General features: G+C 36.2%; 1 protein-coding gene and 1 long non-coding RNA gene across 4 annotated transcripts in view; both read left to right on the plus strand.

Moving 5' to 3' along the window:
• LOC311298625 (neural cell adhesion molecule 2) overlaps positions 1–12,598 on the plus strand; it is a 245,862-nt gene that overhangs the window by 132,329 nt on the left and 100,935 nt on the right. The window lies entirely within an intron of this gene.
• On the plus strand, positions 6,648–9,831 carry LOC311298627. Its single transcript, XR_014628974.1, has 3 exons — positions 6,648–6,825; positions 7,230–7,393; positions 9,343–9,831. It is a non-coding gene; the product is annotated as an uncharacterized lncRNA (long non-coding RNA).

A 12,598-nucleotide genomic window follows, 5' to 3' on the forward strand; every position in this document is an offset into this window, starting at 1 on the left:
AGAGCAGTGTGCGCTTATAATCATATTTCTGAGAGGACCAGCACGGTCACTGATCTACTGTCTAATCAGGGAGATTTTTGGAGTGGATTCTGTGGTCAAAACTCCCAGTGACCTCCACTTTCTCGAAATCCTTTGAGTGTTGAACCCTTAACCCTATCCATAATGAGCCAGAGTGCTTTGTAGGTGATATGGAACCTCGGTTGAATGCGATCCAGCCGTGCTGTGGGATTTTCTGAAAATGTGAAATCTCTGTTGTTTTCTCTCATGGCTCGATTGCTTGGTTGAAACCTGAGTTTGGTGCCAACACTCTTCCTCTGCCCCCGCAGGTCTCATTTCACTTTATTATTTGATGTAGTAAGTTTGCAACATCAAGCTTTTTACAACTGTGTCTTAATAACAAGGAGAAGACTGAAGCAAAAACAGAAAGCATTATTTTATTCAGATTCTTCAGCTGTTTTTGTCCCTTTGGTTTTATAACCAAAAGTTAACACCATGACATTTACGTCACTAATGCACAAATAATGCGAGCTGTGCTGCCTGCAGAAAGTAATTTCAGCAGAGACATGCAACAATGAGATTAACAAGATAGTTCACTTTCAAAAATGACACCAAATTACATTCACACAAATTGCAAACCATACTAGATTCCACATAAACCGTATCTCAGATACCTACTTGTGCGAGGTTTCTTTTTGCACAGCCAAACAGTTTTATTAGTATATAATTTACTGGTATCAGACAATTAATTTTTATTAGTTTTTTAGATATACAGTATTGGATGATAAAGTGTGGTCTGTTGTGCATTCTCATTTCCACTCTTTTACATTTAGATTATCTTTGCCATCATCTAACTCTCACTTAAAGTTGATCTTTAATAAACACAACACTAATTTAATTACACTGTTTAATGTATTGCTTAGCAAATTTCTAAATTAATATCCTTTTTTTTTTTTTTTACTGTACATTATAATGTTGAGATGCCTAAATAACTGATTTCATTAGTGTTTATTGGTTCACTTTTAATACTGGTTTGGTGCCAATCTAGTTGGTGAACCAGCATCACAGGTTTCAATCTCTTAAAAATACAGTAGTTATGGCATGAACTCAGCATAAGCTCGTTGTTTTGGTTCAGTAGGAACTGTAAAAGCTGGCTGCTGTTTCGGTTGCGGTGCTCGGTGACTGACGTCTGTCTAACTCTGCATAGCATGAAACACACTGATGACGTGTGATGTCTGTGCGAGCAGGTGCGCGGAGATATGAAAATGCATACGTTGACAGGCAGGTAGGACATCGTACCATTACATTCGGACCGAATGCAATGATTGGGAAACATTTTATGGCCCTACACCTTCCATAGACGGTATATATACATACATTTAGACCACTTAGTGATTGCTATCAGGATGTGAAGAGACTTTCAAGCAGCATGACAAAAAATATTTCTGGAACAAATCGTCTACCCTGCCTTGAAGGGTATCTTCCCATGCCATCATCCCATTATGCGGAACTGCATTCAAAGCACTTCATACACTTCACATCTTTTAATGAAAACACATAGTGATTGGTTTCAGTTATATATAATGCATAAAGTGTGGCAACCATCATTTATTATTTGTGAACCTTGATACATGTTCTTGTTAGGCACTGTATTAGTTGGCAGAGCAGAGCACTGATAAAGCTGAGGAGAGAGTTTGCTGTGACCTTGTATCTTATCTGCTCCCTGCTATTAAGATGAGGGTTAACAGGGTGGCTAATAACCACACATATTTGTCTTCTTGTTTAATTTACATCCTGGAGGAAGGGTTACCGCTTTCTCATGAGAGGCCATTAGCTAATAGAGGGATGAACATGAGCATGAGAGGGATCAAATTTTGGATGTAAGAAAGAATGTTTACCTCTTTCTGGCCATAGTTTGATCCCTCTCTGGACCTATCTTGGAATCAATCAATCAATCAATCAGTCAATCAGTCTGTCTGTCTGTCTGTCTGTCTGTCTGTCTGTCTGTCTGTCTCATTCTTTTGCTGTCTGTCTGTCTCATTCTTTTGCTGTCTGTCTGTCTCATTCTTTTGTTATATCGGTCTACCTATCTGGTGCAATATTTAAGTACTCTCATGGTTAATTTTTTTCTATTTGTCTAAATATTTTTTTGTGAAATGTCAAAATGTATTGGAATAGGGATTAAAGTTTACAAAAAAAGTAATGTTTATGACATTATAAAAGTTTTAACACAAGCACAGATTTAATTGAAAGAAAATAAAAAAAAATTCTAAGACCCCCAACTGTACAGTAATGAGGCAAAAATAATGTTTTTTTTATTGTAAATATGTATCTATATATCTTTAACTGAGAGCAGCTGAGGCACATAGCATAAAAAATAAAGGCTTCCCCTAGGACAGTAAACACTGTTATCAAAACAATAGTGTCATTATGGAGACTGAAGAAGAATGCTGACACACATCTCTTGCTGATTACCTGATATTGTATTCAATATATCAAGTGGATTTACAACAGGAACAGACAATGATTTCCTAAAGAACGGAACAAACTTTATTAAGCCGTTTCCTCTGGATAGAGTTTTTGTTCAGGGATTTAAGCAATAATTGTTGCTTAGAGAGATAACGAAACAGCTGTAACGGCACATCTCTGTACGTTTACAGTGATTTATCTGACGAATAGGCGTACAGAAGTGCTCCAGAGAGAGAAATGCAATGAGGCCACTGCCAGAAGGACAAATGAGAGCTTTCCTTCAATGTGATTAATCTGCATGCGCACTCAACAAATCTCCATCAGCTGAGAAATAGGGCAGTTATAAAAAGTAGAAACTAGCCACACATGACAAAATATGGAAACATTGATCTCATTTTTGTCACTTTGAGGTAAGTCTGTTTATCACAGTGTTTATTTCAAACACTTTGTCATGCAGCATAAGGCCATATTTATGGTGTACCTGGCCCTGCCAACACACTCTGTAAACTTTCAAATTTAAATATGCTTGTGTTGTAATTTAAGTAATTATTTCAGTAAAAAGGTTTAACAGACTTTCAAAAGGATACTATCATCAATGGCGCATTCATACTTTTAACTTTATTATTTACACAAAGGAAAAAATAACATAATTCCTTGTGGGATTGAAATGTCATCTAAATTAAATTTGATGTTTATTTTAATCATCTTTTGAAATATTTTATCTAATATATCATGATATACAAATATGATGATTTTAGATGTGCCATTGAACCCTGAATATCAGACATGAAACCAAAGAAATGGGTGACGGCATTCATCTTTTGTCATAACTGGTCCTTTGTGCAAGGCGCTTTGCTGCAGAAGGATCCAATTAGCATACATTAAGAAGTTACTTGTAAGTAAGTGACAATCACTAGGTTGTTTGACTCTTATGTACAAATACAGGTCACACAAGAATCAGAAATGGCTGGTATCCATTTGGTGTAATGACAGATTTACACACAATCAGTGTAGTTGTGTTATGAAGCAGAGAATGAGAGCAAGACAGAAGGATAGAGATAGACATGGTGAGAAAGACGGCAAGAGACCAGGAGATACAAGACATTCTTGCATGGATGTGAGGAGAATGATTGTGTATTCTTCACAGGCTTTTTCTTAGTGAGACTGGCAGCAGAGATTTATGATTGGTGATCAGAGATACGCCAGAGTCCATGATCGAAGGATCCAAACCTTTCACACAGAGGAATTCGAGACTCAAAGATTGCACACAATAGTTGCACAGGAATAGTTCACTCAGAAATGAGAATTTTGTCATTACTCAATCTTGTTTTGTTCCAGTTCAATATGCTGTTATTTTTCAATGGAGCACAAAAGGAGAATTTTGAAGAATCTTCTCATAGATCTGTGGCATACAGTGATACAGTGACACTGACCATGAGCCAGTGACCAATTTGAGAGTTATGCTTTGTTCCTTGCACAAAAAATCTATTTTATGTCTTCAGTCAGCTTGTAATATAATTCGCAATCTAGATAGTGGACTATTTTGGAGGTTTAAATTTAGATTCAGATATCAAATACAGACATTTAAGAATACATGAAAAGAACATTTCAGTAATCACACTGTTTAACTTCTATAACAAAGTAAAATCTCCTGAGAAGTCATTCAAGTCATTTTATATTTAGAAGGAAAAATACTGATTAATACCTTGATTATAATCACTCATTACATATGCATTGAAGCAGCAGTGGATTCCAATCCACCCCCTTCACTGATTAGGTTTAAGGTATAGGGTTTAATGTAGGTGTTTTTTTGTTAGTTTTTTTTATTCAGGATAGTGTATCCCATAGAATTTTTTTTTTTTTTTTTTTTTTTTTTTATGAGGATGGGTTGAAATTCTGGCTCATCCAATGGCATAAGTTATGGGTGGGACTATCTACTTTTCCAAAAAATAGCTGATTGGAAGTAGGGCAGATAATGCAGAATGTTCATAAAACACAAACAATTTTTTATTAATATTATTATATATATATATATTTTTTTTAATTGTTTGTAATTTTTTTTAAATTCCATTTAGTGTTGCTAGTGGTGCAAAAAGCTCTCTTTTTTCAGAGACGTATTTGGTATAGTGTTTAAATGACGGAAACGAGCCCAGTCTTGTCTCAGACACCTTATGCTAAGTTGCATGCAACACATTTTTCCCCCAGAGTGTTGTTTGTGTTTACAAAAAAGGCCGGTGAGGTAGAGGTGTGAAATGGGTGGAAAAGACGAGCTGGTTCCATTCTCTCCTTTCCCCTCCCTCATTTCACGTCCTTTCGACGGGCTGTGATATCGCAATAGCAGCAGTCAATGGATTTGGCGCGTTTAGGCCGCATCAGAAAAAAATGGGATTTTATACAAATGCATCTTGACACGGGGGCGGGGGAGCACTCGGCATGTAAACTTGGCAAAGGTACAACCAGGCTTATTTCACACTGGGAGACTCCGATTAGCTGTATATTAATAATCCATCTTTTTGGACAGAAATGAATGCCGAGAGAGATAATGGAGGAGAGGCGGCGGTAGAATATCCCATATTGATATTTGCATCTGAATCTGTTCTTGACGTTGAATAGCCAGAATGTTAAAAGGAAGCCATAATAGCCCAATCTCAGTGTGAGGAAAACAATTGAACAAGCTATTGAAATGATAGCATTCCCTCCTTTTCTGTGAGACCTAGCGTTAACCCATTAGATAGCTTTTTTATGTCATTGGGGTGGATTGGTGGCTGAATTAATCTTTCATGACGTGAAGGATTGGCTTGATAAAACTGTTAAAAATAAGCCTGGGGAAAGTATGTAAAGGATAATAGACAGTGAGTTAACCAGTCATTATTGAAAAAAATATATATATTTTAAGTTCTCTTCCATACAGCTCTTTGTGTCTCTTACAGAGTCTCTCAAATATAGAATGATAAAAAAAAAAAAGTTATCTTATGAAGTTATGAAGAGATTTAAAAACAAAGAGTAGAATTTTTAAATCTATTTTCTGTCGGACTGGCAGCCAGAGTTGAGATCCAGACTCCTCGCCTCTAGCCATCTTTCAAAAGAAAGACTTAGTGACTCTGAGCAAAACTGAGAAACATGAAAGGAGATATGTGGGAGATCAACCCGATCACACTAAATGCGTCTCTATAGCACGCATTGTGTTTATCGTGCAATTTATACGGCAAAATGAGTTTTTACGTGCATATGATATGCATGGGTACACTGTAAAACTTTACTGTAAATTTACAGCGAATTTCCTACAGAATTGTACTGTATTTCCATAATACAGTATTCGGCTGTATCTTTTACAGAACAGCTGTAAATATACAGCACATTTCTGTTTTCAACCCGATAAATTCGTAATACAGTATCATACTGTAAAAGCACTGCATTGTGGGATTGATTTCTTTCGCGCTCAATTCAGTTCAAATGTGACGCGAGCAGACAGTAGCTATTACAGGCAAACTTGATTTGTCAGCGGGATTCAACTGAACAGAATAATCATTCCTGTTATCAAGATAAACAGTGTCTGCGAATCTGTGAGCAATTTTTAAGCTTTTGTGAGCTTCGGTTCGTGTTTCAAACATTAGTTGCCTGTGACGCAGCAGAAAATGGGAGACATTAACGTTACATGAAGACGGATGGAAGAATTTGTCATCTGAATAACCTGCGCCTGTGACGATTAGTGGGATTTAGAGTTTGAGAAGATGGAAAATTGTTCAACTGAGTGATACGGTAAGCCAATATATATATATTTTTTTACGTTCGCATTTCTAACATACGTTGATTTCACGAATGCTTATTTGGTTTGATTTTGCAAACGCGGTTTTCTACCGCGGCCGCGCAAACAATTCACTCTGTTCCACCTGTTTACCAAGTAACGTTAACGTTAACTTCAATATTTCACATAATAGGCAACATATACCATGTTATGCATGACCTGCTTTTGATATATATATATATATTTCGTTTCAGGCTTTGTAATCTGATGACGGTCCAGTGCTAAATGTAAGTACTTTTAAGTAGTGTTACAGTTATAGTCTATGTGGTAAAAAAAAAAAAAAATGCTATCAAATGCTGTTTTCAAATGTAGTATTCCTGATTGCCATGCCATGGTCCTACAACTAACAATTCAAAGAGAAGTTAGACGGTGTTATCCTTCAAGCAGATAAATAGAGATTATTCACCAAATCTCATTAATCTGTAATATTTTTTATGTTTTGGTTCTGTTGATCATGGCTGTGCTGTCCTTTTTAAAAATTGTTTCAGGAATTTGCAACGCTGATGTCCAGCAATCTACACTTGCCAGAGAGTCCGACTACACCTTATTTCCTGGTATGTAAACATTAAAGGGGTAGTTTAAACCTAAAATGAAAAGCCATCATTTACTCACTCCACTGCAAAATATATTTTTCTTAATTAGTGTTTTTTTCTTGTTTCCAGTCCAGATATATAAAATTCTTACATGAAGAAGCATTTAATAGACAAGTAAAAATTGTCTTGTTTTCTGAAAGAATATGTCAAAATTTTGTGATGCTTAAAACAAGCAAAATAATATGGCAGTGCGTTTTAACGTTCTAACCCTAATCAATTTGAATTTTTAGGTGAAAATTTTAATTTATAGAACTATGAATAGATAGACAACTACATCGAACCACAGTGGAACCCACAATAGTTATTTTAATTATTAATATTATTTATTTATTAATTCATTTTATTATTATTTTTTTCAATTACAGGTCAATCTCTAAGCAACCAGTGCTGGACATTACGTTTGGAAGGTCAAGGTGTGTGTGGAAAGGATCACAGCCTCTTCGTCACTGGCCTGGCAGCACTGTTTGCCTCCTCCTATAACTTCAGCTTGCAGTACCAGGAAGAGGCAGCACCTTGAGTTTGTTCAGAGGTTAGCATATTTGCCATTCATATAAATATTAGACTGAATTGTGACTTGTCTTGACAGTATTTATTATGTTGACTACTGGTATGAACAATATGGCCCTGGTTTCCATACTGGGCTTAGCTTAAGACAGGTCTAGGCCTTAATAAAATTAGGGTATTTAAGCAGCTTTTATAAAAAAACATTACTGGTGTGCATCTTGAGACAAAACAGTGACAGTCACATATTTCAGATATGTCAGTGCAAGTTGTTTTCAGTTGAAGGATTAGTGAAAATTCTGTCATTAATTTTTCACCCTCATGTCGTTCCAAACCTGTAAGACCTTCATTCATCTTCAGAACACAAATGAAGATATTTTTGATGAAATCTGAGAGGTTTCTGAACCAGCCATAGACAGAAACATCTTTGTAACTTTCAAGGCCCAGAAAGCTAGTAAAAACATTGTTTAAATAATCCATGTAACTACAGTGGTGCAACCTTAATATTATGAAGCGACGAGAATACTTTTTGTGCACAAAAAAACCCAAAATAACGACATTATTCAACAATCTCTACTCTTTCACATCATTCTCCTACGCTGTTGACGTAGTGTAAACAGTGTCAAGTCATCTTCATTTATATAGCGCTTTTAATATAGATTGTTTCAAAGCAGCTTTACAGTGATAATAGGAAATTACAGTAACATAGATTGTTTTGGCTTTACAGCAGCTCTAGAATAAAGTTATTAGATCGACTATTTTTGACTGTCAAAATGTAGGCAGACACAGTTTCTGTGAGTTGTTCAAAATCTTTCTTTTTAGTAAACTCTGTGTACACAAACAATGTTCTCAATGCTGGAGTTCATGTGTAGAGTCTCTGGTGATACTGAGAGCACAGTTTCATGTTGTGTCGAGCCTTCTTAGTGTTTTAAAAATAGCGATTTTTGATGCTATCATAGTCGTGCCACAAGCACTCCCATTCAAAAGGCAATTTGACCGAAAACGAAAATACGGTCAAACTTAAAAGTGGCGTTTCCATCCTAATTATGCTTTTAAACGAAGGTTTGCCTCGGGTAGATTAACAAAAAGACCCTAGGTTGCATTTTGGTAAGAGTTATCCTTTAATACACTCCGGCCCACTCATCCTCACAAAACAGTGTAGGAGAATGACATGTAAAAGAAGAGATTATTCAACAATGTCGTTATTTTGGGGTTATTTTGCACACAAAAAGTATTCTCGTCACTTCATAATATTAAGGTTGAACCACTGTAGTTATATGTACTATTTACCAATGTTTTTACCACCTTTCTGGGCTTTGACAGTTGCAATGACATTGATGTCAATGGAGGGACAGAAACCTCCCAGATTTCATCAAAAATATCTTAATTTGTGTTCCGAAGATGAACAAAAGTCTTAAGGATGAGCAATAATGACAGAATTTTCATTTTTGGGTGCAAACATGCATTTTAGTCTGGTAAATGTCATGTTTAACATTATCATGTAGTCATGTATGCAATAAACATTGCAAGGCTTGCAATTAAAGTTAAATTATTTCTGTCACAAAGGTTTGGGCTAGATTCTGGCAATGTGTGCTCTATATAAACAGTCTATGGCTGCCTTTCCACTGATACTCTGATGGGACCTGATGAGGGGATGATATTAAAAGTTGTAGAATAAAACTTTAAATCTGGCAACCCCACTTCCAAAAGTTTAGTTAGTTGACAGTGCACATGTAAACAGACACATTGAGTTGATGTATTTTAACCAGGGCAGAAAAAATATCAGTTATTGATCACAACATCCAACATTGCATTTTTTTTCATGTTGTTCAGTTTTATCCAAACAGTTTAGTCGTTAAAACCGATATCTGGTTTTTATTTACACATCCTTTGTGCTGTCTCTCTTTGTCAAAATATATAAACATATCAGTCCATAATATTTCATTGTTTTTTTTTCCTTTCTTTTCTGCCTTTTAGACGATTTCCTGACATCAATCCTGAACGTGGATCAAAAACAAAGAAAGGACAAGTAACTTCAAAGAAAACTGGCCAAGTTGTGCAAAAAAAGAACACTGTAAGCCTACAGGTGTCCTCACTTCTGTGAAACCTTGAAGACTTTGAATTGGGACTTGAAGACTTTGAATTTCGTTTGCACTTGTATGGACTTCAAAACAGAAACAGCAATTCACTGCCATTATAAAGCTTGGAAGAGCCAGGACATTTTTTAATATAACTCCGATTGTATTCGTCTGAAAGAAGAATGTCATGTAGACCTAGGATGACTTGAGGGTGAGTAAATCATGAGCTAATTAAAATTTTTGGGTGAATTATCCCTTTAATTAAGTGCTAAGTGTTACCTGTTTGTTGTTAAGTGTTAAAATTGCATTTTATGTTTAAAAAAAATTCTGCCAACATGTTCACAGAAGGCAATTTTCTGATCTTTGCTTTTAACCAAAATAAATGTTTTTAAACCCAGAAAATGTTGTTTTCTTTTTCATAGTGTGACTACTATACCATTTATTGCTGTAGACAAGTTTAATATTGTAAAATTATGTGGTATATACTGTATTTGGTAATTACAGTGGAGTACTGTAAATGCTGTTTACTGTACTAGTGCTGTAAAAATACAGTATGTGGCTGGCAACCCAGCTGCCAGTATTTTACTGTAAATTTACAGTACAATGTTTTACAGTACAATACTGTAAATGCTGTTTACAGTACTAGTTCTGTAAAAATACAGTATGTGGCTGGCAACCCAGCTGCCAGTATTTTACTGTAAATTTACAGTGAAAAGTTTTACAGTGTAGGTTTAGGGTAGGTTTAGTAGTGGTAGGGTACGTGCATATTATACGCATGGGTAGGATAAGTCGTGTATCGGGTGCGTGTGTATTACATGCAATAAAGTGCGTATCAAATGCACGCGAATTGCATTCTTCAATGCAATCTGATTGTTCAGAAATTAGAATCACGCATTACAGAAGGCTTACAAAAGGCTTTTTAATTTTTTTTTATACAGATTCACGTTTGATTTATTTATTTATTTTTTCATTATTGTTTCATTTTATATAAAAAAGTGCCATGGTAAATTTATTTGTATGCTTTTTGGACATGGTACCAAGGAAATAACTTTTTGTGTTTTTTGCTTTGTTTTGCTTTGTTCCCTCAGTGAATTTGTTGAAACCATGAACATTGGTAATAGTATTGCAGCATTTCTGTCCTACTGTAATATTTTCTATACATTTTTCCAGATTTCTTTCAATTCAAACGTGTAAATTAGGTGAGCTACGGGAAATCTGTGAGATAGCAATGAAATTTATTTCCCTAACATGGAGCTCTGTTCAAATTTCTTTCCTTTGCATCACAGCAAGACATCTGATGTGGCTAATGCAGCTCCGACCAGTGACATGCAGTGGTGTTCTGAAATGAGGAGACTTCTTTTTTTAATCATGTCAATCAATCAAGTCATGTCAGTTTTACCTGTACTTAATGTTGTCACATTTTCATCGAAAAGAAAAAAGAAACCAAATACAATTTTATTTTGTATATTTACAGTAATAATGTAATTAATGTTCAATTTATTAAACCCAAATATAAATCTCATCAAGTTAGTGTTTTAAGCATTTTTACATTTATTCCAAAATAATAACTAAAGGCAGTAACAAACAATATATTTTATTTGTGAACTGTGAACTGATTCTGTTCAGCTGTTCTTTTTAATAGTCAACTCATTTTCAAAACAACGGATAGCGCATGAACCAATCGTATCCAATCATAACCAATCATATCCATTCATATCCAATCATAGTGCGATGGAGGCATTGCCTCCTCTTACGTGACTTTCCTCCATTCATTCTCAATTACCCCCATCAAACCCAGCGTACGCTTTAGGGGGTCTGTTAAAACTCAGTGGGCTTAGGGGAGGCAAGAGAGACCTAGACTCTCGCTGAAACTTTACCTGCTGTCGCTGTTGGACAGTGTTACTTTAGAAAAACTAGAGATTTATACACTTTTAAATGTCATATTTTGTAATATTTGGCTTTTTTATTTTTGCAATATGGACTAGTTTCTCATTAATTTTTTTGAGGAGGCACTGCCTCCCTTGCCTCCTCGAAGGAAACGCCCCTGGCTCATATAGCGTCATTTGATTTTTGCCTTTTATTGATGGAAAAATTAGAGAGATGTCAATACATGATGAGGAAAAAAAAGGATTACAGAGATCAGGGCATGACACAGGCTGGATTCAAACCCACATTGAACATATGGGGCCCTATTTTAACGATCTGAAACGCAAGTGTCAAAGCGCAAAGCGCAAGTAACTTTGTGGGCGGGTCTTGGCGCTGTTGCTATTTTCCCGGCGGGATAAATGACTCTTGAGCCTGGCGCAAATCTAAAAGGGGTTGGTCTGAAGTAGCTTCATTATTCATAGGTGTGGTTTGGGCGTAACGTGAAATAAACCAATCAGAGCGACATCTCACATTCCCTTTAAGAGCAGGCGCGCTTGTTCTAAAGCGGATTCCTATTATAACGGCGGATTTGTCAGGCGCACGACAGGAGCGGTTCAAGGCCGAGGAGACCGACGTTCTCGTCAGGGACGTTGGGGATGGAGAAACACACCCAAATTAACTTCGGTTAAACAGGCGTATGATAATTTGGGTAAATGTGTAAGCTAGATGTATGCTTTTATAATAAAATGTCTATCTATCTATCTATCTATCTATCTATCTATCTATCTATCTATCTATCTATCTATCTATCTATCTATCGTAATAATGTATGATTTGCAAAAATGATAACTGCTGCGTCTGTGTGTAGATGAGAGAATCAAAGTGTATGCGCGTTGTGCACACGCTACATTGATTAGGGCCAAGCATGCGCCCTTAAAATAGCATATGAATAACATGCGCAACGCGCCACTGACTTTAAACTGTTTTTTTTTTTCGGTTAGTGGCGCAATTGTTTTCTAAACCTGTAAAATAGCATGAGGGAACGTTTGCGCCGGAACACGCCTCCTCTTTGCGCTGAACCGCCCCGGGGAGCGCAAGTGTATTTCTTAGTTAACCGACGTGCATCTGTGGAGGGAAAAGTCCGCTTTGCGCGGGTGCAAAATAGGAATGATACATGCGTCGGTGTACAAAGTCAATTGCGCTGGGTGCAAGATAGGGCCCACCCATACACAAAAGAATTGTATTTGAAATATATTTTCTGGATATGTTTTGGAATATATGCAAATATT

Source organism: Rutilus rutilus, assembly GCF_951802725.1.
Source record: "Rutilus rutilus genome assembly, chromosome: 10".
Lineage (NCBI taxonomy): Eukaryota > Metazoa > Chordata > Actinopteri > Cypriniformes > Leuciscidae > Rutilus > Rutilus rutilus.